Here is a 25,200-nt window from a genome sequence, read left to right on the forward strand (position 1 = left end):
ATGGTTAGTCAAGACTTCGTGTATCAGTTGAAACGGTACAGGGGGAATAGCCTCGGGAACACGGGCTACAGGTAGTGGGGAAGAAGAGAAGGGATGTGATGCGGGCGGGGAAGAAGTGGTCGAAGATGAAGAGGATGACGATGTGGAGGAGGTACACTGCCGGTGACTATCCACCTGAACAAACTCATTGACTTTGTGTGCCTTTGCCTTTTAAAAGATGATAGATAAGATAATTTTGAATAAAATTTAGAATTTAGAAATAGGCCGACACATCTAGAAAATACGTGAGTCTATTCCTAATTCATGCAGGTGAACGGGCTAGAGTCAAGAAAACTTCAATTAATCTTGCCATGCCTGATTTAATAGGTTTATACTATAGAATAACACTACAATTTGAAATAATTGAAAAATACAAACAGCTTCAATAAACATTGGCAACTAAAATCGAACAACAGAAACAACAATTTCATGTTACTTTGGTGACATTCTTCATCTGATTCGGGGGCGCATTACTATCCCCAATTAGATAGCAATACGTCACAAAACCAAACAATATCAGTCATCAAATAACAAGTTCATTTCAACATGGAATTACTCAAGAAAGAAAAGCCCGTTGAACCCAAGTTTCGTCGATAGTAACCCATATAACCCATTTCATAATAATTTTGAATCCCCAGTTTTGATTGACATTCTCGAATGAACCTTTGTTTCACTACACTGCACTTTCGTTGGTTTGTACGTTGCTTTATCGTCGGGGTTACAGTACCTTGTTTTTGGCGGTGAGCTTTTACTGGTTGAATTTGGCTTGACGGCGACGTCCTCTTACGTCCCTAGACCTGTCGTCTGAACAGGTGTCTTGAAGCGGTGTTACATAAAGTTGCAGAACCAAAGGGGTGGTAGTACAAGAAGTTGGTTTGGGGACACACATGAACCGCTTAGCGGTTATTTGAAGAAACAATTATTTGTACATGATGAAGAAACACAATTAAACCTTTCAGGACATGGCACTACTAGTAAATTTAAACTTTAATAAAAATAAAACTAACTGATGATATAAACTTGTAAACTTGCCCAAAAAGGGCGAAACATAATGACTACATCTTTACTCTCGTAGTGCTCCTAGCAAAGTGTCCTCCGAAACGTAATCTGGTCTCTCGACTGGGGAATCCCCACTACTGTATTTAGAAACAGGTCTCCTATTGGGCGAATGGAATCAATTTGACCAATCGTCACGTGGCTTCTAGAGCCTTTGGACCAAATAGTAACTGAGTTAGGCAGAGCATTCTGCCGGGTTTGGTCAAGTCTTGTTACGCTCTGTGTTTCTTTTGATTTTTAGTGGTTTTTCTAAGTGTTTTCGTGAATTTGAATAGTGCGTCGTGTAAAGCTGGAGCTCGTCTGTCGGATGAATAGACTGGATTTTTTTAAAAGTGGTAAATAGGAGTATAAAATGCGAGTTTAAAATTATTTAAGGTTAAATTTCTGAACTGTTTTATTTTATTCGCCAGCCGGCTTATCGCTGGTCTTCTTATCTCCTTGAATTCATGTACTGTTTCTCTCGAGTTTCGTAGCCCGCAGTAGTTGATGAAAGAAATCTTTCGCTGGATTGCAGTACAATATTGCTTAGCTAAAATCCCCACAATACCATTTCAGTTAAAATGGCTGTAGCTGATATGGATGCTTTGACAGCTATGTTTGAGAAATTTAAAGAAGATATCAATGCCAGTACAGAGAAAATTATCAAGCAAGAGATAAGTTCACTCAATCTCTCATCAATCATAGCCGAGCAAAATAGGAGAATTAAAGAGCTGGGCAGAGAAAACGAAGAGCTCAAACGAGAACTAAGAAAGCATAACACTGCCATTGAGAGTATTAAAAGAGAAAATAATCTAATATTCTACGGAGTTAAAGAGTCTGAAAACGAGACGCGAGAACAGGCCTTGGAAAAAATCAGGGATTTATGTAATGAAATAATAAAGGTGGAACTCAGAATAGATGATATAAACTTTGTTAAAAGGCTAGGCGTGAAAACTAATTCTAAAGTTCGTCCTATTATGTTGTCGTTGGTCTCTGGAGTTAAAAAATACAGTATTCTGGACAACTGCGGCAGGCTCAAGAATTCCAAAATTTTCGTCGCTCGGGACCTGGATAAGGAAACGAGAGAGAAACGCAGAGAACTAAATGAGGCACGAAAGCTACTAAAAGATAAGCACAATGTTAAAGTCAGAGTGAATGCTTTGGAGATCGATGGGAAGATTGTAAGCTACGAGGACGTTAAACGTGAATATATGCAATCTGATGGTGAGAAATCTGATAATATAGGCGACCCATCGTTGCCGAACCAGAGAAAGAGGAAGGGAGATGCACTACAGAGGCAGTCACGGAAAGTTAATTCATCGCAATCAAGCCAAAAGTCTGGAATAACACAGTTTTTTCGTCCCTCAGCCGATAACGCCGGCGATAATAATTAACAACTGCAATCCAAATACACACAAAACAAGGCCTAGAGTAATTAGTAATAATGGTGATTCAACCCTGAGTATTGTGGCATATAATGTAGCTGGAATCATGAACAAATTGAATAATATTGAATTTATACGATTCATTAAGACCTATGATGTGTTTTTACTATTTGAAACATTTATCGAGAATGAAGACCTTTTTTTGAGATTTAAGATGATGTTCAGTGATTATGAGTTAATGTGGACTACTGCGATAAGGACAGCAAGTCGCGGTCGTGCTAGTGAAGGAACAATTTACGGCATTAGAAAAGATAAAAAACGTAAAGAATACATCAAATTCAAAACAACCTCTGATTATAATCTCATAGAATTGTGTTTTTGCTCACGGCGTTGTTACATCGTTCCTACTTACCTGAATTGTAATGGATGGCTGGATGACTTTACAAGGCTTAGAGATTCGTTGATGAATAGCGGCGAGTCTGAATTCTTATTGATTGGTGACTTGAATGGCAGGATTGGTAACGGACAGGTCATACCAGAGGATGCGCTATCAAACTTGTCTTGTCAATTGAATTGTGATAGAAAATCAAAGGATCAAGCAATGAACGCCCATGGAAGAGAATTATTAACCATGTTTGATGATTTTGGCCTTGTAATTTTGAATGGTCGTACAAGTGAGGACGCTGATGGTGAGTTCACATATATTGGACCTCAGGGCTCATCTGTGATCGACATATGCGCTGTTTCAGTAGATGCTCTCCCACTTGTCAAATCATTTGAGGTGCTTCCAGAAATATTCTCTGATCACCTGCCGATTCTCACAACAATCCTCCTGCCAGGGGCGACCAGAACATCAGATATCTGCCCAGTACCTATCCGCAGAAAGCTTAAGTGGAGGCCAAATGATAAGTTCAAGTATCAGCAAGTGCTAGCTTCAAGAATTAATAGACGTCTGCAGTGGAATGATTCTGAGGGTGATCTGAAATTCCTGCTCTCAATAATTCAAGAATTTGCTTCTGTTGATCAATCAGATGGCCACTCAAGGTGTGAAGGGGGACAGTTATGGTATGACTCTGAATGTGAAAGAAAAAGAAGAGAATCGTTTCGTTTATTGAAGGTATTCAGGAGAACAAACTCGGAAACAATCAGAGCGGAGTATCTTGAGACGAATAGAGCTTTCAAACAATTATGCGTGAGGAAGAGGAAAGATTTTTGGTGCCAATTGACAGAAAAATTCAAGGGAGTAAAAGATTCTGGTCAATTCTGGAAGCTTGTACGTTGTTTTAGAAGGAAGAATTTTATTGTGGGAGTCAATATTGCATTGGAAGACTGGGTGGCACACTTCAGCCGGTTGCTTAATCCTTTAATCACGGCAGACAAAGTATTATATGCAGCACCATGCTTTGGGGATGAAATTTTGGATGCGCCGATTTCCCTTCAAGATCTCACCAATGTACTTAAAAGAGTCAAAGAGAATAAAGCACCGGGTGAGGACCGAATAACCTATGAGTTCTTCAAGTATGCGCCGTCTGTCTTTTTGGAAAAATTGGTGAAGATATTTAATGAGCTTTTCAATTCTTCTGACATCCCAGAGAACTTCAAGGAATCCATCATATACCCAATCTTCAAAAAAGGAAACAGCAATGAGACCGCAAATTATAGAGGCATTTCGTTTGGTAATACAGTAGCAAAACTATTTGCAGGAATATTGCTGGATAAGTTGGAGAAATGGGCGTCTTCCTACAATATTTTGAGAGAGTTTCAGGCTGGCTTTCGAAAATCGTACTCAACCATTGATAACATATTCAATGTTATGAGCATTGTGAATATCAAGCTGGCAGAGAAAGGGAAAAAAGTATATGCATTCTTTGTTGATTATTCTGCTGCTTTTGACAAGATTGATAGACATGCTCTGTTTTACAAACTCACTGAAATTGGAGTGTCACAAAAAATGTTGAATACACTGAAGAAGCTGTATGAAGGATCAACGTCAAGAGTATGGGGACAAGAGGGCCTCTCAGGAAAGTTTGAGACAGGTGCAGGTGTGAAACAGGGCTGTTTATTGAGCCCCCTACTATTCTCATTGTTTATTAATGATCTGGAGGAGTATTTAGATGGAGGGATCAGTGTGGGTGGCATTTGCATTAAACTATTAGCTTACGCTGATGATATTGTTCTTCTGGCCCCAGATAGAGTATCAATGAGAAGGATGATAGCCAATCTGGAAACATATTGTGAGAGGTGGAATCTTCAGGTGAATCTTCAGAAGTCCGAAATCATGATATTTAGAAGAGGTGGTAGGATTGGTAGGCATGATGCTTGGAGATATAATAATGAGCCAATCAAAGTTGTTGGAAGCTATAAGTACTTAGGAGTGAATTTGTCATCTCAACTCTCATTGAGTCAGCACTTTAAGGAGAAAGCCTCTGCTGCAAAAATTTCTTTGAACGTGTTTAACGGGCTCCTAGCACAGAATAATATACAATTCAAGCAGAAACTTGATGTTTTTGAAGCTGTATCAAGATCCATTATATGCTATGGAGCACAAGTGTGGGGAGGAAGGATGGTTGATGTGGTGGAAAAAGTGCAACGGCTCTTCCTGAAAAAAGTCTTCAACCTGCCATTGTGGGCCCCTGACTATTGTTTATTCCTTGAAACTGGAGTTAGCCCACTGCTAGTCCACACTTTGAAGCTGCATCTCAAGTACGTACACCGATGTCTGAGCCTACCCGATCACAGATACCCCTGCATACTAATGAAGAAGGTGATAGAGAAGAAGATCTTCATATATAACGACTGGCTGGAGCTACAAACTGTCTTCGGCATCCCTGCTTCTAGCATTCCATCGTGCAACGTGCTGGCGGTGGTGAACAGGGTCAAGGAGGGGCTCAGCGAGAGCTTTGGAAGGAGAAGGATGCGCAGCCAGAGATGTTCAATCTACCCTGAATTGGCAAACTTCACGGATTACATTCATCATCAGGGCGACTTCACACTGGTGAAGTGGTTCCTGAAGGCTAGAACTGAGCTCATCCGACTGAACAAATACTCGTTTAGCCAGGCAGTGAAGATTTGTTCATTATGCAACATGAAAGAAGAAGAAGACGTACCACACTTCATTGCAAGATGTCCCATCCTTTCTGAAATCCGGAGAAGACAACTGAACAACAGTATCCTCACAACTCAGGAGCTGAGGTCAAGACTAAACGGGCAGGACTGGGAAGCTGTAGGCCGGTACTGCAAAGAAGCGTGGCAGTACAGATACTCTCTTGTGCAGGAATACAACTTTTGAAAAAAAAAAACATTTATATTGTAATTGAAAAAAAAGTAAATTTATTGCATGTATGTCAATTCCAATAACTCCTCCTGACGGCACTTTGCCATGGAGATATGCCGACAATTGAATATACAATAATATTATGTAATGATTTCTTTGAAATGTTCAATAAAGGCCTTTATTTATTTATTTAGTAACTGCAAAATCGGTAGTTTGTTATAATTTCAATGCTTGCTGTTTTCCAACTTATCACACTTTATGTCGCGACAAGAAGGCTAAGTTTTAGAGATAATTCCATAATCTACATTCCTTGACGACTCGGAGCCACAATTTTTAAATATCTATCATGGGAAACTCGAAGTCATGGCCGTTCATAATAGAGAGAGAAAATAATTTATTTCGCTAACTCACTTACAATAATGGCTCTAGTCTATTGCGTATTAAATTTACTATAATAACTTGGGAAAAGGCCTGAATTAAAAAGAGTGCTCGGCACAACTTCTACTGTTGTTGCGTCGTCTCCCGGATCAGCTAGTAGCTCGTCCTCGTTCTCGGTTGGGACAGGGGATACCACTTCAGGATACGGAAATGTCAGGGAAGAGTCTGTCAAACCGACAGGCGGAAATACATTGACCGCAGAACAAAAGGAGGAAAATTCTGAAATATCTAGTTCTGGAATACTCTGACCGATCTCCGACACTACTTCAGATAACGGTGTTGACAGTGCATATGGCAAGTCGTGCAAATGTCTATTCAAATGGAAAATAATGTATAACACAGCATTGGAATAAGAGAGTGAATCACGATAAAACGGATGGAATCGGAAGTGAAATGCTGGAGCTGAAACCAAATTTTTCAACATGGAGTGATCGTGAATAAGCCACAATATACGAGCCCTAAGTGTTGTATCAGCTATCTGACAAGGGTCGAAGAGTAATACGGATGAGTCGGACCGGTTCACAAGAGCGACCACCACCCCACCCATGATTTCAATAGGAATCGCCCATTGCGCTTCAGTAGATATACGGCACAAAGCGCCACGGCGCTCCCTCACTGACATGTTCCAATGTCGCACCGTCAAACTATGGAACAACACACCATCCTCCCTTCTTTTCACATTACGTGAATGCATTTCAGCGATGGATAAAAAGTGATCAAGTAGACCAAGACGAGGCGCCATACTGCTAAGAGAGTCGAAGCACTACTGAAGCAATAGAAAGACGACTAGATGGGCTTTTTCAAGAATATTCAGGTAACGACAGTGTAGAAAGGCAAGATTATCATTATCGGGAACGCGATAAAAGCAACCCTACAGTAAACAGATAACAAAAATATCCTGAAAGAAAAGGATCAAACGTCTTATGCGATGCGACAACGAGAGAAGGAGCAAGAAACCAGTGAATCAACCCTGTCGCGGCATCTAACGGGAAACGTAATAACTAGTTGAATAAAGTGCTTCTCCCGCACCTTGCGCCGTCTAAGGCTAGTATAGGCAACCCGCACTTCACTCCACCAACGTGGGGGTAACAACTTAATGTCTTTCACATGAACAGTCACAGATTTATTCTCTGCTATTTTAACCTTCACTACTGTAGGACTCAATATCTCAACTACCTTCCAGGGGCCTGAGAACTTTGGAGCGAGTTTCGCGGCAAACTGGTCAACTCCCGAAGATAAATAATGTTCTCTCTTATATATCAACTGACCTGGGGATAGCTTAACATCTCGCCTCCGAAGATTATAATAACGGCTAGCATCCCTATATGCTTTATCCAAATTATCCACTACAATTTTCCTGGTTTGAATTAATACCTTAATATTTTTCTGTAGCGTGGCCTGACTACTTTCAAAACCCTGCGTACATGGATCATCTTGAGACTCGAATGCGGACTCACCTGGAGCCCTCAATTCCCTACCGAAGTTGAGATAAGCTGGAGTATATTGGGTACCTTGATGAATAGTTGTATTCATCGCAAAACAAAATTCTCTTAAATATCGGTCCCAATCCGAGTGGTTCTCTCCTACAAAGATTTGTATCATAGTTTTGAGTACACGGTCTACTCTTTCAGTAGGATTACAACTAGGAGAATATGGGGGGGTGAAAAACACATTCACGCCATTATCCTCACAATACGAGCGAAAATACTTGCTAGTGTATTGGGTTCCATTGTCACAAATGAGCATCCTAGGTGCTCCATACCGTGTGACAATCAGTTCACGGAAAGCTTTCGTGACTCCTGCGCTATCTGCCTTAGATAGGGCGGCCACTTCCGTCCACTTAGTTAACTGATCTTGAAACACGACTATGTAACGGTGTCCTAACTTGGAACGGGGTAACGGGCCAACTAAGTCAGTACTGACAGTCTCCCAAGGGTGAAACAATTTACGGGGATTTTTCATGCGACCATATGGGGTCCTCTGTTCTACCTTAATCTTAATGCAGTCATCACACCTCCGTACATAGTTGGCAACATCATTAAACAATCCAGGCCAATAATATAGGCGTGCTATCTTGTCATATGTACGATATATGCCAAAGTGACCCGCGGTAGGACCATTATGATTTTGTTGTAAAACTTCAGAGCGACAGCTCACTGGGACACAAAGCTTCCACCCCTCAGCACTCTGCTCTTCCTGGAGCCGCCTCCTAGGCCAAATATGTCTATACAACAACCCATCTCTAACTGTATAGTCGGGGAATTTCTCGGGGTCTGCAATCAGTAATGATTTAATTTTCTTTACCCAGCTATCGTCGTTCTCTCGACCAATAGCAATAGGGGCCACCCCACCCTCGGAGTTCGTTTCTCCCGAAGTGAGCTCCTCCTTACAGGGGGTGCGTGAGAGTACATCTGGAACTATGTTTAACTTCCCTTTCCTATATTTTATTTTCAAATTATATTGTTGCATTTCCATTACCCATCGTGCTAAACGACCAGTGGGATGGGGAATGGCATGCAACCACTTCAAGGACTGATGGTTGGTAATCACAGTAATTTCGTAACCTTCCACATATGACTTAAATTTTCTCAGGGCATATATCACAGCTAGACACTCTTTCTCGGTTGTGGTATATCGGACTTCGGGACCACTCAAACCCCTACTCGCATAAGCAATAACTTTCTCCTCACCATTAATCTCCTGAGTCAAGACAGCTCCCAACCCTTTGTCGGAGGCATCGGTCTGAATCACAAAGGGCAACTCAAAATGAGGGTAGGTTAATACTGGGGCAGGTTAAAGCATCTTTGATTTTCTGAAATGCTGTTTCCTCCTCTTCCCCCCACTGCCAATTCACCTTCAACTTTAACAAACGATGTAACAGATTTGCTAGCTCTGAAAAATTAGGGACGAACCTACGGTACCAGGAGGCTAACCCTAGGAAGCTCCTGAGAGATTTAACACGCTGCGGAGTAGGGAAATCTCTAACAGCTCTAATCGTTCCCGGGTCGGTACAGAGGCCTTGCTCTGTCACAATATGACCTAAGTATTTCAGCTCAGATTTCAGAAAATTGCACTTATCTTTATTTATAATTAGACCTGCGTCTCTCAACCTCTGGAAAACCTCTGCGAGATGTTCTCTATGGGATTCAAGAGTCTCCCCTAATACTACCACATCGTCTAAGTACGCGAACGCATACGGTTCAAGTTTAGGCCCTATCACCTGATCTAGCAAACGTTGAAAGGTAGCTCTAGCTGAGTGTAAGCCGAAAGGCATCACTTTAAATTGAAATAGACCTCTGCCCGGCACTATGAAAGCAGTCAATTCTTTACTCTCCTCATCTAACGGAACTTGCCAATAACCACTCTTCAGATCAATAGTAGATATATACTTAGCATTGCGAAGCCTGTCTAAAATACCGGTCATATTTGGGAGGGGGTAAGCATCTCTATGAGTCACAGAATCAAGTTTACGAAAATCAATACAGAACCTTATTTTCCCATTCGATTTTTTTACCAATACGATAGGAGAACTCCACGAGCTACAGCTGGGTTCTATGACTCCCTGTTCAAGCATTGTATCGACTTCCTCATCGATCACTTTTTGCATGATAGGGTTCCTGGGATAGGGACGAAGTCTGAAGGGTTCAACTCCTTCCTGGAGGTTTATTTTGTGTTTCAAGATATGGGTCCGTCCTGGGAGTGAAGAGAATTTCCGGATTTCTTCTTCCAGAAAATTATCGAATTTCTCCTGCTCAGAGACAACTGATAACCTACCTTCCCCTTCCTTACTCCGTAATCGGACTCCCTGGGGTTGCATTTCTAATACAGCTCCCATCTTACGCAGATTTTCCACTCCTAAAATCATACGAGGTTCAATATCTGGGACAACTGACACTTGCCACTTATACTCCTTGCCACATACAGTGACCGGTAAAGTGGTCTCTCCTTCTATTTTAAGACGTTTCGCGATCTCACTAGAAACGTATGACTTTTGAGATGAGGTATCTATAGCGGCATTCAGGTCCACCCCCTCTACTCCTACGTACATGTACACCCCGTTATCTCCGACCTCCCTACTTGGTCTAACGGCAGCTACAGTCGACACCTTAGAAGTATTCGCTGAACTCTTACTACCACGTATAGCTCCCACTATCTCTGGTTCCCATTCTACTCTATTATGCCTCATATTGATAGTTAAATTATGCTGAATCATAAATGACACTCCTAGCAACACGTCAGGCTTAAGGCCTTTCATCACTACAGCCTGGAAAGAAACAGAAATATTTTCTATTTTCAATTGGGTAACAACTTTTATGGAGAGGAGAGCAGACTTCCCATCAGCGAGTATCGCTTTATGTGTGCAGTTTTCTTTCTTTACTGACCCCTCACGTTCTAATGTTCTCAGAATTTGTGTACTGATGTAGGATTTTTCCGATCCTGTATCAATCAAAGCGACAAATTTCTGGTTCGCCAAACTCACATCAATGAAAGTCCGTGTATCTCCTGACACGGTTCTGGGGCTTAAAATCTTTGTTGAATGAATTACTGAATTTCCCGACGATCTTTTACTCTGGGACTTACAGTTACACTGATCATGATTTTTCCCACATTCCTTACACTTAGAAAGCTCGGGGCAAGTTGACCACCAATGTCCTGTCTTTTTACAGCACACAGGACCCTGACTAGTACTACTCTCTTCTATCACTTTAGTCTCCCGTGGTTTAGTAGTTGCCTTAGCTGAATTTTCTCCCCGTTTACTGTCCTCGATTTTAGTATTCCGTGAGGACAACCTAGATTGTTTTTCCTCAGCACGGATTGCCTCATATTCCCCAGTTATATCTAACAGTTGGTCTATGTTTTGGGCTCCTACACTTCGGACATGTAACTTATATCTGGGTAATAAATTCTGATACACCCTCTGATATATCCTATCCCCATCGTAACTTCCTAATCTCCTCATTAAAGTGAGTAGGGCTTCGGCATACTCATCAGCCGGTTCGCCCTCCCACTGCTTCCTTGCAATGATTTGACTTTCAAGATCGTCACTATAAGTATGGGGATAGTATCGGAGTTTAAATGCCTCTACAAAGTCAGCCCACGTCCTCCACTGGGAGCGACGATTCCGCATCCAGAGTAGGGCCCCTCTCTCCATCAGCTCTGGTAGGGCTATAAGAGATTGTTCCCCGGATATCCCATATGCGCTCTGAAGTTCAGTGAGCCTCTCGATAAAACTGGGAGCATCTGATACATCATCAAAACGTAAATTCCAACTTCTTACCTTATCACATACAGCGCCCTGACTATACGTGCCTGAAGAGCGGTGTGGTGCCTGCTCTATACCTGTTGGTCGATTCACTCTGTTGTGGAGGGACGGCTCGGAGTAGACACGGCTTGTGCCTGGGATAGCATCGTCCCGGCGAGTCTGAGAGGTCGCAGAAGTCCGGGACCGATGGTGTTCAACCATCCTCCTCCTCAGCTCCGTCAGAGTCCCCGCTGCCGACAGGCCAAGACTCTCCAGGTAGCTGACCGCTTCCTCCTTACTCAGCCGGTACACCCACGACACTCGAGGGTCGGTTTCTCGCTCCGTGGTGTCTGTCTCGTGATCTCCTTGGTCCTCCTCGTACTCTTGGAGTGTAGACTCCTCTCCCCATTCCGACATCGTGCACTGGGGTTTACTTAACCTCTGCTCACGATCTACTTGGGCGCCAGACGTCTTAGCCCCACGTTGGGCGCCAGTTTTATTAGTATGTCCTATTCCACCCTCTAGGTTTTCTAATAATTGCGAAGTATTGCTACGACGCGGACTAGCTACAGTCGGGTATGGGTCGGGGTCGGTGACCGTATTGACTGGTGGAGATACTGGACCTACACTTCTCCCCTTGTCTTGATTCTTTACCCTCTGTCTTTGGCGGGAGGTATTTAATTTGAAGGGAAGAGTGTGTGCCCGTGCCGTTGTTGGCCGATTCGGCCCTCGGCTCTTGGAATTCAGGTTGGGTGTTAGGGAGAATTCAGGTGACCTTAACCAAGGATACGGATCCGGATATCAGATCCCCACAAATAATTATATTTGTAAAGGTAGTACACAATCTGAACCAACTGCGAGTTGACGGCGAGCAAAGCTGTACCTGCAAGCCCGGAATAAAGGTTGTAGGTGGAGGAACTCGGGATGGAGTTTAACAAGGAATGATATAGAATTTTTGTTACGGTTTTCGCAATCTGAGACTGCGGGCTGTCAGTGTGCAGACTGAACCTGCGCACCCGGTATTAGATCAATATGATTGGAGGGGCGTAAGAGGTATAAGGTACAGGATATGGTATACCGATTTTGAGGTATAGGGAATATTTTATCGGGCTTGGGAAATGGAGATTCGTTAATAGGATTGTTCCTTCCTGTAACTAATGGGGTTTTGTTCAATAACTCGCAATCTGTGAATCGCGATATAGTTCTCAGCAAGCTGAACCTGCTAGCTAAATACAGTATATCAATTACAATTTAATGATAACTAAAGCTCAAAGGATGAGGTTTCGGGTGTCGGATTTCTGAATCGCGAGCCTGCAGCTGCGAAAAGATTTTCAGCAATTCTGAAACTGCTAAACAGGATTTCCGCGCTAATCTGATGACAGCGCGCCGGTTATTAAGGGCCAATCTATAACTGCCCTTAAGGGTATGGGAATCACTCTCAATCGTCCGAAACGCTTTTAAATTAATAGTCAGTATGTCGACTATTATGAGAGGATAGGGAAGGGTTTACAAGGATTCTCCTAAGCTTCTCGCTGGTCTGAGAACCGCGACTGGGTCGATCTCTAATCTGTGACTGAGATCCTGCTCTACATAAGGTTTCCTACACCTCTCACTGGTCTGAGGACCGCGACGGGAACGATCTCTAGTCTGGAACTGAGATCTCGTGCTATACAGGGTAGGAAAAATTAAGAGGAAGAAAGAGAGAGGATGCCGCAGTCTGGGGACTTCAGCGAGGACGTTCTCAAGCTGTACCTGAGAGCAGGAAGCGTCGCAGTCTGTGACTTCGACAAGGACGTTCTCAAGCTGTACCTGAGAGCAGGAAGCGTCGCAGTCTGTGACTTCGACAAGGACGTTCTCAAGCTGCACCTGAGAGTGGGAAGCGTCGCAGTCTGTGACTTCGACAAGGACGTTCTCAAGCTGCACCTGAGAGCAGGAAGCGTCGCAGTCTGTAACTTCGACAAGGACGTTCTCAAGCTGCACCTGAGAGTGGGAAGCGTCGCAGTCTGTAACTTCGACAAGGACGTTCTCAAGCTGCACCTGAGAGTGGGAAGCGTCGCAGTCTGTGACTTCGACAAGGACGTTCTCAAGCTGCACCTGAGAGCAGGAAGCGTCGCAGTCTGTGACTTCGACAAGGACGTTCTCAAGCTGTACCTGAGAGCAGGAAGCGTTGCAGTCTGTAACTTCAACAAGGACGTTCTCAAGTTGTACCTGAGAGCAGGAAGCGTCGCAGTCTGTGACTTCGACAAGGACGTTCTCAAGCTGTACCTGAGAGCAGGAAGGATTTTAGAATAGGGAAAGTGAAGAGAAAGTAAGAGAAAGGATGCCGCAGTCTAGAAACTTCGGCGAGGAAGTCCTCAAGCTGTACTTCAGAGCTAGAAGGATTATAGAATAGGGAAAGTTAAGAGAGAGAAAGAGAAAGGATGCCGCAGTCTAGAAACTTTGGCGAGGAAGTCCTCAAGCTGTACCTGAGAGCTAGAAGGATTATAGAATAGGGAAAGTTAAGAGAGAGAAAGAGAAAGGATGCCGCAGTCTAGAAACTTCGGCGAGAAAGTCCTCAAGGTGTACCTGAGAGCTAGAAGGATTATAGAATAGGGAAAGTTAAGAGAGAGAAAGAGAAAGGATGCCGCAGTCTAGAAACTTCGGCGAGGACGAGCTCAAGCTGCACCTGAGTTCTCTAGGAAAAGGATTGGGCTGTTCCTACTTGGAATTACAGCAAGTCAGAAACTGCTAAGCGAATTTAAAATACAGGGCCACTCTATAGTATGAAAATTAATAAGGAAAATACATCCCTAAAAACTGAGATTACCTTATTACAGAAGAGGAAATGCACACAAGTGACCAGTCCTAACATACAGTTACCTGAATCACTGCAGAATTAAATATGGAGAATAGCAAACAAATTCCTGTACTAAACTTAAACGTCGTGAAGCGACAGAGTCGAGACTTAAGAATTAAGCCCTCAAATATAATTTACTTGAGAGCCTAGCTAAATTTCCCCACTCAACTGTTTGTAGCACAAACTTGAGATCCCTTACAGGTTTCAAAACCAAGAATAACTCGTTCACCCCCAGTGATACGAATTCGGGAAAAAATAGCTGACAAGAAAGAAAAACCCACAAGGTAATTCTAACTCCGAGTTGTTCGGAACTCGACCTACAATATTCTACGTTAACACAAGATAGAATAATAATTAGTGTCGGTAACGTTGTAAGGAGAGGAGATTCGCGACCCGATCTCACGCTCAACCACCGAACAACTGCCTCTCTCCCAGGTCTTCTTGAAGCAACACCGGGTCGCTGAAAGTTAGGAGGCCGGGGGAAAAGGGGCTTGCTGACCAATGGGAGTCTGAAAAGACGATCACGCCACTGGTCATGTGACAGGGTTTGAATCCACTAGTGCTGATGATAAGGGTGCAGCTAATGATGACACTGATATTAATTGCTACACTAATTCAGGCCGGTAAACAATATTTCTATTCCAGAAATTTCATGAAGAGCGATAGTGACCCGACTCGGTAGCCGCTTATCGTTTTGATGATACGAATGCTGCTAATTTAAAGGGGTTGACGGCGATGGTGATAATGCATATACACAACTACAAATCTAACAAAATATATCCGGCAGACGATCCTATTCCTATTCTAAAATAGAATAATTTCGCTAATTTTTCGCTGGACGACGGCTCTCCATCCGTCACAAAAATTCACTTTGTGACAGTAGTTATAGATAAGGATAAATTTATTACAAGATCCAAACTTCGAATCAGAGTATCAGTGATGAACTGATTCAATTGCTTGACTAAACGTAACTCTCTTTTGAAGAAAACAATCCATTTTTGAATATAATATTGAAATTGTATTATTTGTGTTTTTGTTTAGCTACAATATTCACTTATTATCTAGGGAAGCTTTAATTATTCTCGTGAAAATAAATCATGATTCGCTTACAGTCCTCACTGATGAAGAATCAACTCAAAAGCTTAATTAGTAATTGTCATAATAATCATTTTATATATTTAAATTATATATATATTTAATTTAGTAAGCTGTGTAATTTTGTATCAGTGAGTGAAGATAGATTAGGGTGGGGGGGCTTTGTAATAGCACTAGTAAAAATGATCAATTATTATCACAGTCCTTAAACTCCTAAATCCATAGGTCAACTTGTCAATATGCATGTGTAGCCAAGTACTCCATATAACTCCAAATCGTGTACTATTTGGATGACAAATTACCTTTGGGTCCAACTTCCATACTAGCCACCAACAATGGGCATTCATAGACCTAGGAACAATAGCTAACCCTTTCCAACTATCTATTGTCCTGCCCAAGGTTAAAAATAGACTTGGACCCATCACAAGCCTTGGAGCCCCACTGATAATCCATTACATTTCTTATCTAACTATTCGAACAATTAACAATCATTATAGATTCAATGAAAATATTGTGTTCTGAATAACTTCCTTAAAAGGTTTCTGAATTATAAATAAATTTTACAATTACTGGAATAGGTACCCTACCTACGTTTGTGATGATATGTTGAATGTACCATATTCATTTATTTACCGCCGAGATACCATATTACAAGATCCATAAGATCGTGACAGTTTTCTTGACAGAACATCCTCTCAATAATGGATACCATTCAGCAGCAAATTTTTTCTTGGGATAATCGACTTCGTTAAACAAAGGTTCGACTGTATTTTTGAACTTGTGTTATATGATAGAAATTAACATACGTGAACTTCATCTGTAGTGGGAGTAATTCTCATTTATAAAATATGGAATGTGAAAGACTCAAATCTCATTCATATTCGGCTGGAGTTTTGCCCTCTTTTTGAATCATAATGAGCATTCTCAATAATTGACTAGCTATTGAAGAGTACTGAAAACCTATTGACATTACTTATTTATCTCAAGTTGGTTTCCTATTGACGAACCTCTAAATATAGATGATTTCTCTTATGTTTCAGATGTTAAATATTCTGAATAGTTATAATAATAGTTATACAGAATAGCTCTGTATATTGATAATTGAAATCAATGTATTACATATTCACCATTGTACAATGATTGTGTCAAGTTGCTTATTTCTTGAGTTCAAAAATTTAGCTTCAAATTATTGATGAAGAACAATAATGTAATATCGAGCTGAAGAGAATTCAATGAAACAATGCATTCGGCTAGGTTTCTTGCAATTTGCTGTAGACGTATCATGAGATTATCATTAAAGAGAGACCATCTTAGGAAATTATCGTTTTTCACCAGTGTACTTTTCAAAGATACATCTATTTCCCTTCATAATTTTTCATTATTATATTTGTTTCATGAAAGAAAGTTTCATTGGAGAAAGATTAAAAGATTTTTCTCGGAGAGTTGTGTGGAGATGCTATTTCAGAAAGTTATCATTTTTCAGCATGGTATTCTTCAAAGAATGTTGAACTCACAGAGATACGATGAATTATAAAGCTATGGAAAAACATTCACCATCCTTCAGCTTGACTGTTACATGATATTTGTCTTCAATAACTCTTTTTCATTTGAAAATCACTCGAAGCATCAAAACATGAGAAAATCTGTCAATTCATCTGACAAATTCAAGCAGACAAATGCAACTACAAGAGCTCAATGTATTCTATTATTGATATTATTCAAATGAGAAATAAGATTCAGCTATCCCTTGAGAATGTCTTCCATTCAAGGAAATCGAAGGAGATGATATGCTTATATTACTCATGCTCATTAATATAACTTGCTCATTCACTTGCTAAACCTCCACTCATTTCTCTCTACCAGTTCTCGACAACTCTCATTGAGCTGTCATATAATCCATTACATTCCTAATCAAACTATTCGATCAATTAATAATCATTATAGATTCAATGAAAATATTGTGTTCTGAATAATTTCCTTAAAAGGTTTCTAAATGATACATGAATTTTATAATTACTGGAAAATTAAAAGAGAGTAGGAATTTCTCCACTTGGAAAAGCTTATTTGTTCCTGTAAAAACGATTTTGTCAACAGGTGATGTCCCCCTCATTATTTATTGGAATGAGCTCGATTTGATGTTTCATTTCAGATGATTGATTAGTGGAGGTTTTTATATTATATAGATTCTTTTTTTACTAAATATGGATTTCATGGGAGAGCATTATTGTTGACATTTGTTTTGTTTACATTTTCCACTGCCTTCTGAAATAAGTAATAGTTGTGGTTCAAGTTATGCCAGTATGAAAGTATAGAGGAAAATATATGAAAATGTCTTTATAATTCAATTATACATTTCCATGAATAACACTCAGTTTTCTGGTGCCTGGTTTATCATACTTCTACATACCATACATCAATTTATCATCGGTGCTGCATTAGAAAATGAATGAAGTAATCTGCTTTGTCTTATAACATACAAGGATCACAAACCCGTTTTTTCTAAAAGATAGTGACCTTCCAGATACTGACTTTTGATACTGACTATGTATCTCATTATAGCCAGTTGCATTTCTATTTAAATATTGTGAGAAATCAATGATTCTGATTAAATTACAAAGTCAATTTCAAACACAAATTATTTCTTCATGAAGAATTGTAATATAGGAAATGAAACTATTAATACTCTACTAATATATTACTATTTACTCTTATATACTCTATAATATATACTCTATACTCTTATATACTCTGAATACTCTATATACTCTATAATATATACTCTCATAATATATAAGGAGCCTGAGGAAAAATTTCGAAGATTTTATCATCATTGCTGCATTAGAAAATGAATAAAATTATCTGCTTTGAATTATTTCTAATCTATTCATTGCTCTTATTATATTTTCTTTTGTTTCATTTCTCAATATACGTTTTATGGAAATAATGTCACATTTTGTTTCTTCTTAAGAAATTTGAAGTATTACAAGATTACAACATGTACAATATTCTATCTGGTATTAATTGGGAAACTACATACTCAGAATATGATAATTTTAATGAATGGAGACTATTTCATAGAATACAGATGGAAATAAATTGGAAGTTGCATTTGTTCAAATGCGAATGAATAAATAATTATTATTAAACGAAAATCCCAATTAAATAATCATGTTGTCAATATTTGCAGTAGCGGAAGTCTTGATTGGGATCTTCGTTTAATGATAATTACTATTCCATAGAATGTTTTCTTGTTTTCTAGAAGATGTCCGCTTTGTGAATAATACCAAAAACCAATGATGTGATTGTACATGAATAAACTAATAATGATTAATTCAATAACGTCCTTTTTCTATGGTAGAACATAACAAAGTAAGCCTACTGCTCTCCAAAACTCCACAAAGCTTACCAATTACTATTCTCGTGAATTTCACAAGTTCTCAAGAATTATACATGGCAGGGTGTAAGTTATGAAAAAAACATCGATTTACACAAAGCATCTGCTAAATCTCAGCCATAATAATCGTGTAAGATATTGCTTGAACTGCTGCTTCTAGCATCTTCCCTTACAAAATTTTCCCGGAGAATTAATTAACATGAGCAAGCAATGTTAATCCAAGTTCTCTTTCTTTTCCTCTTCTGCCATCTAATCCAAGTAATCATTGTTGAAGCATATACGTTTCTCTGAAGGCGTGATTCAAGTCCTTCTAATTTATCATGTTATTCAATATGAACTATTCACATAAAATGTAAAACTAGCTATTGAGAGAATGATTTCTTACTGAAGACTGAATATCATAACTATGTGAGAGAAGAAGTTCTAAGAGTGCATAGAATTGTTTCCTTTGGTGTGTGTGTGTGTGTGTTGTGTGTGTGTGTGTGGTGTGTGTGTGTGTGTGTGTGTGTGGTGTGTGGTGTGTGTGTGTGTGGTGTGTGGTGTGTGTGTGTGTGTGTGTGTGTGGTGTGTGTGTGTGTGTGTGTGGTGTGTGTGTGGTGTGTGGTGTGTGTGTGGTGTGTGTGTGTGTGTGTGGTGTGTGTGGTGTGTGTGTGTGTGTGTGTGTGTGTGTGTGTGTGTGTGTGTGTGTGTGGTGTGTGTGTGTGTGTGGTGTGTGTGTGTGTGTGTGTGTGTGTGTGTGTGTGTGTGTGTGTGTGTGTGTGTGTGTGTGTGTGTGTGTGTGTGTGTGTGTGTGTGTGTGTGGTGTGTGTGTGTGTGTGTGTGTGTGTGGTGTGTGTGTGTGTGTGTGTGTGTGTGTTGTGTGTGGAATCTAGAACTGAACAGGTGATGTGTCTTTCATGGCTCTTGACTGAACAGACTGATGCTCACTATATATACACTCCAGAGTGAGTGGGCTATATATACACTCCAGAGTGAGTGGGAAGTCTTTATATTTATTTTTATTTATATTTGATTCAATTCTTCTTATTCAATTTTTTCCTTTAATTTTTCAATTTTTTTATTTTTATTTTTTTCATTTTTTCTTATATTCATATTTTTTTTATGTTCAAAGTTTGACTTTGACCTTGACCTTGACCTTGACTTTGACCTCGACCTTGAACTCGAATTTGGTTAGGCTAGGTTAGGTTAGGTTGGAAAGTCTGGTGCATTCTGTCCCAGAACATACAATTCATATTTACTAAGTTTTTTTGAGATGTTTGGTACAAAATTCATTCTTGGAGGTGATTTTTATGCAAAAAAAATTTTTTCGGGGGTCACGTTATCAACCACGAAAGGCAGAGAGCTCTATAAGGCTATTATGGAGTACAGTTTTTTACAACCAGTTTAATAATAAACTACTTGCAAACAAGAGAAAGAATGCAATGGACCCCAGAATCAGCAGATCATGTCAACAGCTCAATATCATGAATGAAATCAGGTTAATAAAATTCGAAATCTGGGAGAGTCAAGGAAATAACAATATATTCCTCAAGACAAATATGAAGATCGAGAAGAAACCATGATTGTCACAAATAATTACAAAAAATTGATATGGAATTTAATTTGGAGTTCATGAATTTAGGAAGTAGCGCTACCCATTTAATATTTCACTCGGCGTTTTGGAAGATTTCCAAGTTATTGATTTTCAAAGAGAAGAGAATATGATTGTAGTTGAAGATAATGTAGAAATTTCATGATGCAGCTTACCGGAATTTAGAAGAAATATATATCATATTGTAGGTACTTTACTCTGTTGTGTCTTCATGATGTTTAGTCAAGTTTACTCAAATTCCATGGTCCAATAGTTTTTGTACAAGCAGGTTGTGTTTTAAGATATCTTCAATTTTATCATATTTAACATGAATCAGAGAGCCCATCTGGGTTTTGAAAATAGACTCAATCAAAACATTAAAAGTAAAGAAGGCCGAAGCCTATTTTGGCAATATTAAATCATGTTGGAAGATAATTAGATACAGAACGAAAAGAAGGAACCATTTCTCAAATCTTAAGTCAGACAATGAAAAAATCCAATGTAGTAGTGAGTGACGAAGCATTCAGTCGTGAGTACAGGGTGACAGTTCAGCTGTTCAATATCAGTTTTGCCAACTTGCAAAACAAAATACAAAGTATAAATCTTTTATGAACTATAAACTGACAAAATTCAATTATAATTATTCAAATTATGGAATTAAAATTGTAGTTAACTATTGAGAATTTAATTTTGGTACAAGTTGTGAGACCATTTCTACCAGAAAACCAACATACTGACCCTCAGATAGGCAAAAAATTCCAGACCTAATAAGTTTCTTCTTAGTTAAAAATGTGAGTATCAACTACTTGAGTATTGAGGAAAGTTTCAACCTTGATTCTGACTATTCTCCAATTCTTCTACAGCTGAGTGAAACTATTATACAAGAACAGAATGAACGGCCAGGGCTTGTTAATACCCATACAGACTGGGAAGGACTTCAACAGATGCTGGAAGAAAAAAATAATCCTCGATGTACCATTGAGAAGCATGGAACAGCTCGATGGAGAACTGGAAAAAATTTTCATTGACGTGCAACAGGCAGCCTGGTGGAACACCCCACAACTAAGGAAAAGAACTGTAGGAAATAGCTATCCAGCAGAAGTGACGGAATTGATAGCTGGGAAAAGGAGAGCTAGGAAAAAATGACAACAAACAAGAACTTCAGAAGATAAAAGGCAACTTAATCATTCAACTCAGCAGCTCAGAAGAGAAATCCAACAAATAAAGAATGAATCAATAATCATCATCTAGGAAATCTAACAGGAGAAGAAAGCACCGACAACTCTCTCTGGAAGGCAGCCAGGAAATTGAAAAGACTAATTCAGCATACAACACCAATTAGGAAACAGGATGGCTCATGGGCTAGAAGCAATACAGAAAAAGTTCAAGCATTTGCTGATCATCTGGTGAACACATTTCAACGACACAATCATGATGAGCTAGAAATTGAAGAGGATTTTGTTCAGGAGAGCGGAGAGTTTGGACATGTTACACTGGATGGAGTGAAGGAAAAAATAAAAGAATTAAATACAAAAAAAGCACCAGGATTCGATTCAATACCAGGAGTAGTATTGAAGAATTTACAAAGGAAAGCTTTAGTGGAATTAACTAATATTATAAATGTCGTTTTTAAACTCAAATATGTTCCTTGCATGTGGAAGGTAGCTGAGATGGTAATGATCCCAAAACCTGGAAAAGAGCCTCACAACATCTCATCATATCGGCCAATATCTTTGCTTCCAGTAGTGTCGAAACTTTTCGAGAGAGTATTGTTGAAAAGGCTGACTCCAATTATTGAAAGGAAAAAATTGATACCAGATCATCAATTTGGCTTCATGAAAAAACATTCAATGATTGATCACGTACACAGGATTGTAAATATAATAGAAAGGTCATTGAAAGAGAAAAAAATTTGTTCTGCAGCATTTCTGAATGTGAGTCAAGCTTTTGATAGAGTCTGGCATGAAGGACTAATCAATAAGTTGAAAAGGTACTTCCAAAGCAATTCACAGACATCTTACATTCATATTTAACTGGACGATACTTCAGTGTGAACCATGAAGATGCTTATTCTGGACTAGGAGAAATAGAAGCAGGAGAACCACAAGGGAGTGTTTTGGGGCCGATTCTCTATCTTCTGTTCACAAGTGATCTACCATGTCTCGAGAATAATACAATAGCAAAATTTGCTGTCGACACAGCAATATTACCTATAGATGACAAGATCAAAAGTGCCACAGCAAAACTTCAAAGATCTCTCAGAAAAATTGAAGACTGGACAACAAAATGGAAGATTAAACTCAATGAAGCAAAATCAGTTCATATCAATTCCACCAACAAGAGGGCTGCTCAACCCATACCAATAACCATTAAAAATCAAATAGTACCATTTTCCAATGATGCCAGGTACCTAGGTATGACTTTAGATTCAAAGCTTCGCTGGAAGGTCTATGTTAAGAAGAAGAGAGGAGAGCTGGGAATAAAATACAAGAGACTCTGGTGGCTGATTGAAAGGAACTCCATCCTGTCAATTCCAAACAAAGTACTCCTGTATAAGCAGATTCTAAAGCCAGTATGGACGTATGGTATACAACTTTGGGGGAGTACAAAAGACAGTAACATCAAAGTCATAAAACGCTTCCAAAACAAGGTGCTGAGAAACATTGCTGATGCTCCTTGGTACATCAGAAACAGCGACTTTCACAGAGACCTGCAAGTCGACCTGGTATGCAGCGAAATCCAGAGGCATGCAGAGAAGCATGAGGCTCGACTCCACCAACACGACAACATCGAAGCAATCCAGCTGCTGGGGAATGAAAGATTGGTTGGGAGGCTGAAAAGGAAGAAGCCATTTGAACTGGTCTAGTGCTGATTCAAGGGTCTTGTGTTCAGTGAAAAGCAGAGCAGTGGAAATGAGTGAAACCCACCTGTGTAGTACAGTCATAAGCAGTGTACTAATATTAGAATTTGAATAGGAGACCCTATGGAGGATTCTCTTGTATGAAGTATTTATTAGTATTATAGGACAGAAAAAAGTTACTCATTTGTCCCTAAACTAGATAGCAATGTATCATTGAATATAAAAAAAGTACAACGTTCATGATTTACCGTGACTATGATGTAATTGATAGTTTGGCTGAAGACTTTACCTCGATGGTATCGAATTCTAGTATATTTTATTCCAGTTCAAATTATTTCATAGCTATTGTTTTCAGTTAGTTAATTGACTATAGTTTGGTTGGTTATTATTATTCACGCCTATTATAATAGCTGTTTTCGTTTTATTCCCAGTGTATTGTACAATGATCATTTTCCTTAATCTCCGATTTGCCATACGAATGAAGAAAAAAATACAAATATGAATAAAAAGACGAATGTAATGTTATAGAAGAAAAGTTTCATCACTAAATGTTACTTAGACATATTATGATTATTTTTCAACATAAACCGCCTTGCAGGCATTTATCATACCAGTGGACCAGCTAAACCGAAATCCTGTTCATAAAATGTTGCCGCCGAATGAGTTAATGTTGTTTTGGAGCTCCTGCTTCTCATTAGTTTGGAAGCGCCACCCTCCAAGTTATGTTCCCCTCACTTTGGGGGGAACGGTATAAGTTACTTAAATGACCAAGTCATGTTTATATGACGGGTGATCGAAAATATCCCTTTTGACTAACTAAAGAAGCCGTTAAATTGCACCAGTTTTTCAGGCCGAATTGCCACGGATCATATAATATCGATTCTGGAAGTCATTTTAGCTGACGCCATGAATTTTCCTGAGATAATCATCACTATTAACGTTTTCTGCATGAACTTAAATGATTCTTTGCTGAATGTATGCTGAACTACTGCCTTTATTCATTTGCAAAAGCGAATAACGCTAACATGCAACTAGCACTTGATGGGAGACTCGCGGTCTCGTTTCAGGGTCTATAAGTTTACTCAACAACAATAATTACTTATTGAAGATCTGACCACAGGGCGTTCGGTGGAGAGAACGCACTGTTCAACTCTGTGAAAATCTCCCCTAACCCCTGCTATTCAACTCTGTCTTAATGCTGATATGTGATCGGAGTTTGAAAAAATATCATCCTCGTATATGAGTACCAGTTTTATTTTAAACATTATTGATGCATAAAAGTAAGTCTATCAATATTGAAATAATAAGACTTTGATATTGTCAATACCACTTTTATTTATTCGGAAATTAATTTATAATTCAGAACCAGGTTTCATGGTAAAACCTACCACATCTTCAGCTGAACTAATAAGTTTGTTGTTATTGGATAAATAGTCTTAGTCAATATCAAAGTCTTATTCTTTCAATTATGGAAAAATACCACAACATCTCATACCATACAATCTATCGATATTCTAAATGTCTCCTGCACTTTTATTACTTACGGTATGGGTCAGGTGCTTCTCCATCCAATACTTGAATTGATCCACGTTATTTTGAAACGCTTTTCATCAATGATAAAGATATTGAACATCTTTCGTTTTTAGTTTAAAGCAGGAAGAATTGGACCAAAATTTCAGAAGAGACATACGCTATTCGTTGCGAGAGCCGTACGAAGTGTATAGAATTGAACTGGATTTTGGGATGAAGTTGGAGATTGGACAGAGTTATTCATCAAAAGATATAGTCAGCTGTTTATTGACGTGAGTTTTTCGAGTTATCTATCAGTTTCAACAACTAAGGTTGAGTTCAAAGCCACTGATCGGTGAGTGAAGGATGAGACCAGTGAGTGAACGTGACTCTGAACGAAGCACTGTTTGGTCGTTGAACGATGCATAGACTCACATGCAGCGCTAGTTTATTTGGAATTGAAATCGGCCATTGAGGGGACAGCCTGGAAGATTATTACATACTGAAGATCTTGAAGATTTTT

At 39.5% G+C, this 25,200-nt stretch overlaps 1 protein-coding gene across 1 annotated transcript in view; it reads left to right on the forward strand.

Moving 5' to 3' along the window:
- LOC120350636 overlaps positions 1 to 24,968 on the forward strand; it is a 203,537-nt gene extending 178,569 nt beyond the window's left edge. The window contains exon 19 of the mRNA XM_039425033.1: positions 24,815 to 24,968. The gene's annotated coding sequence lies outside the window, so the exon portion shown is untranslated. The remainder of the gene's footprint in view (positions 1 to 24,814) is intronic.
- The last annotated feature ends 232 nt before the right edge of the window (positions 24,969 to 25,200 follow it).

The sequence above is a fragment of the Nilaparvata lugens genome, chromosome 3 (genome assembly GCF_014356525.2).
Source record: "Nilaparvata lugens isolate BPH chromosome 3, ASM1435652v1, whole genome shotgun sequence".
Lineage (NCBI taxonomy): Eukaryota > Metazoa > Arthropoda > Insecta > Hemiptera > Delphacidae > Nilaparvata > Nilaparvata lugens.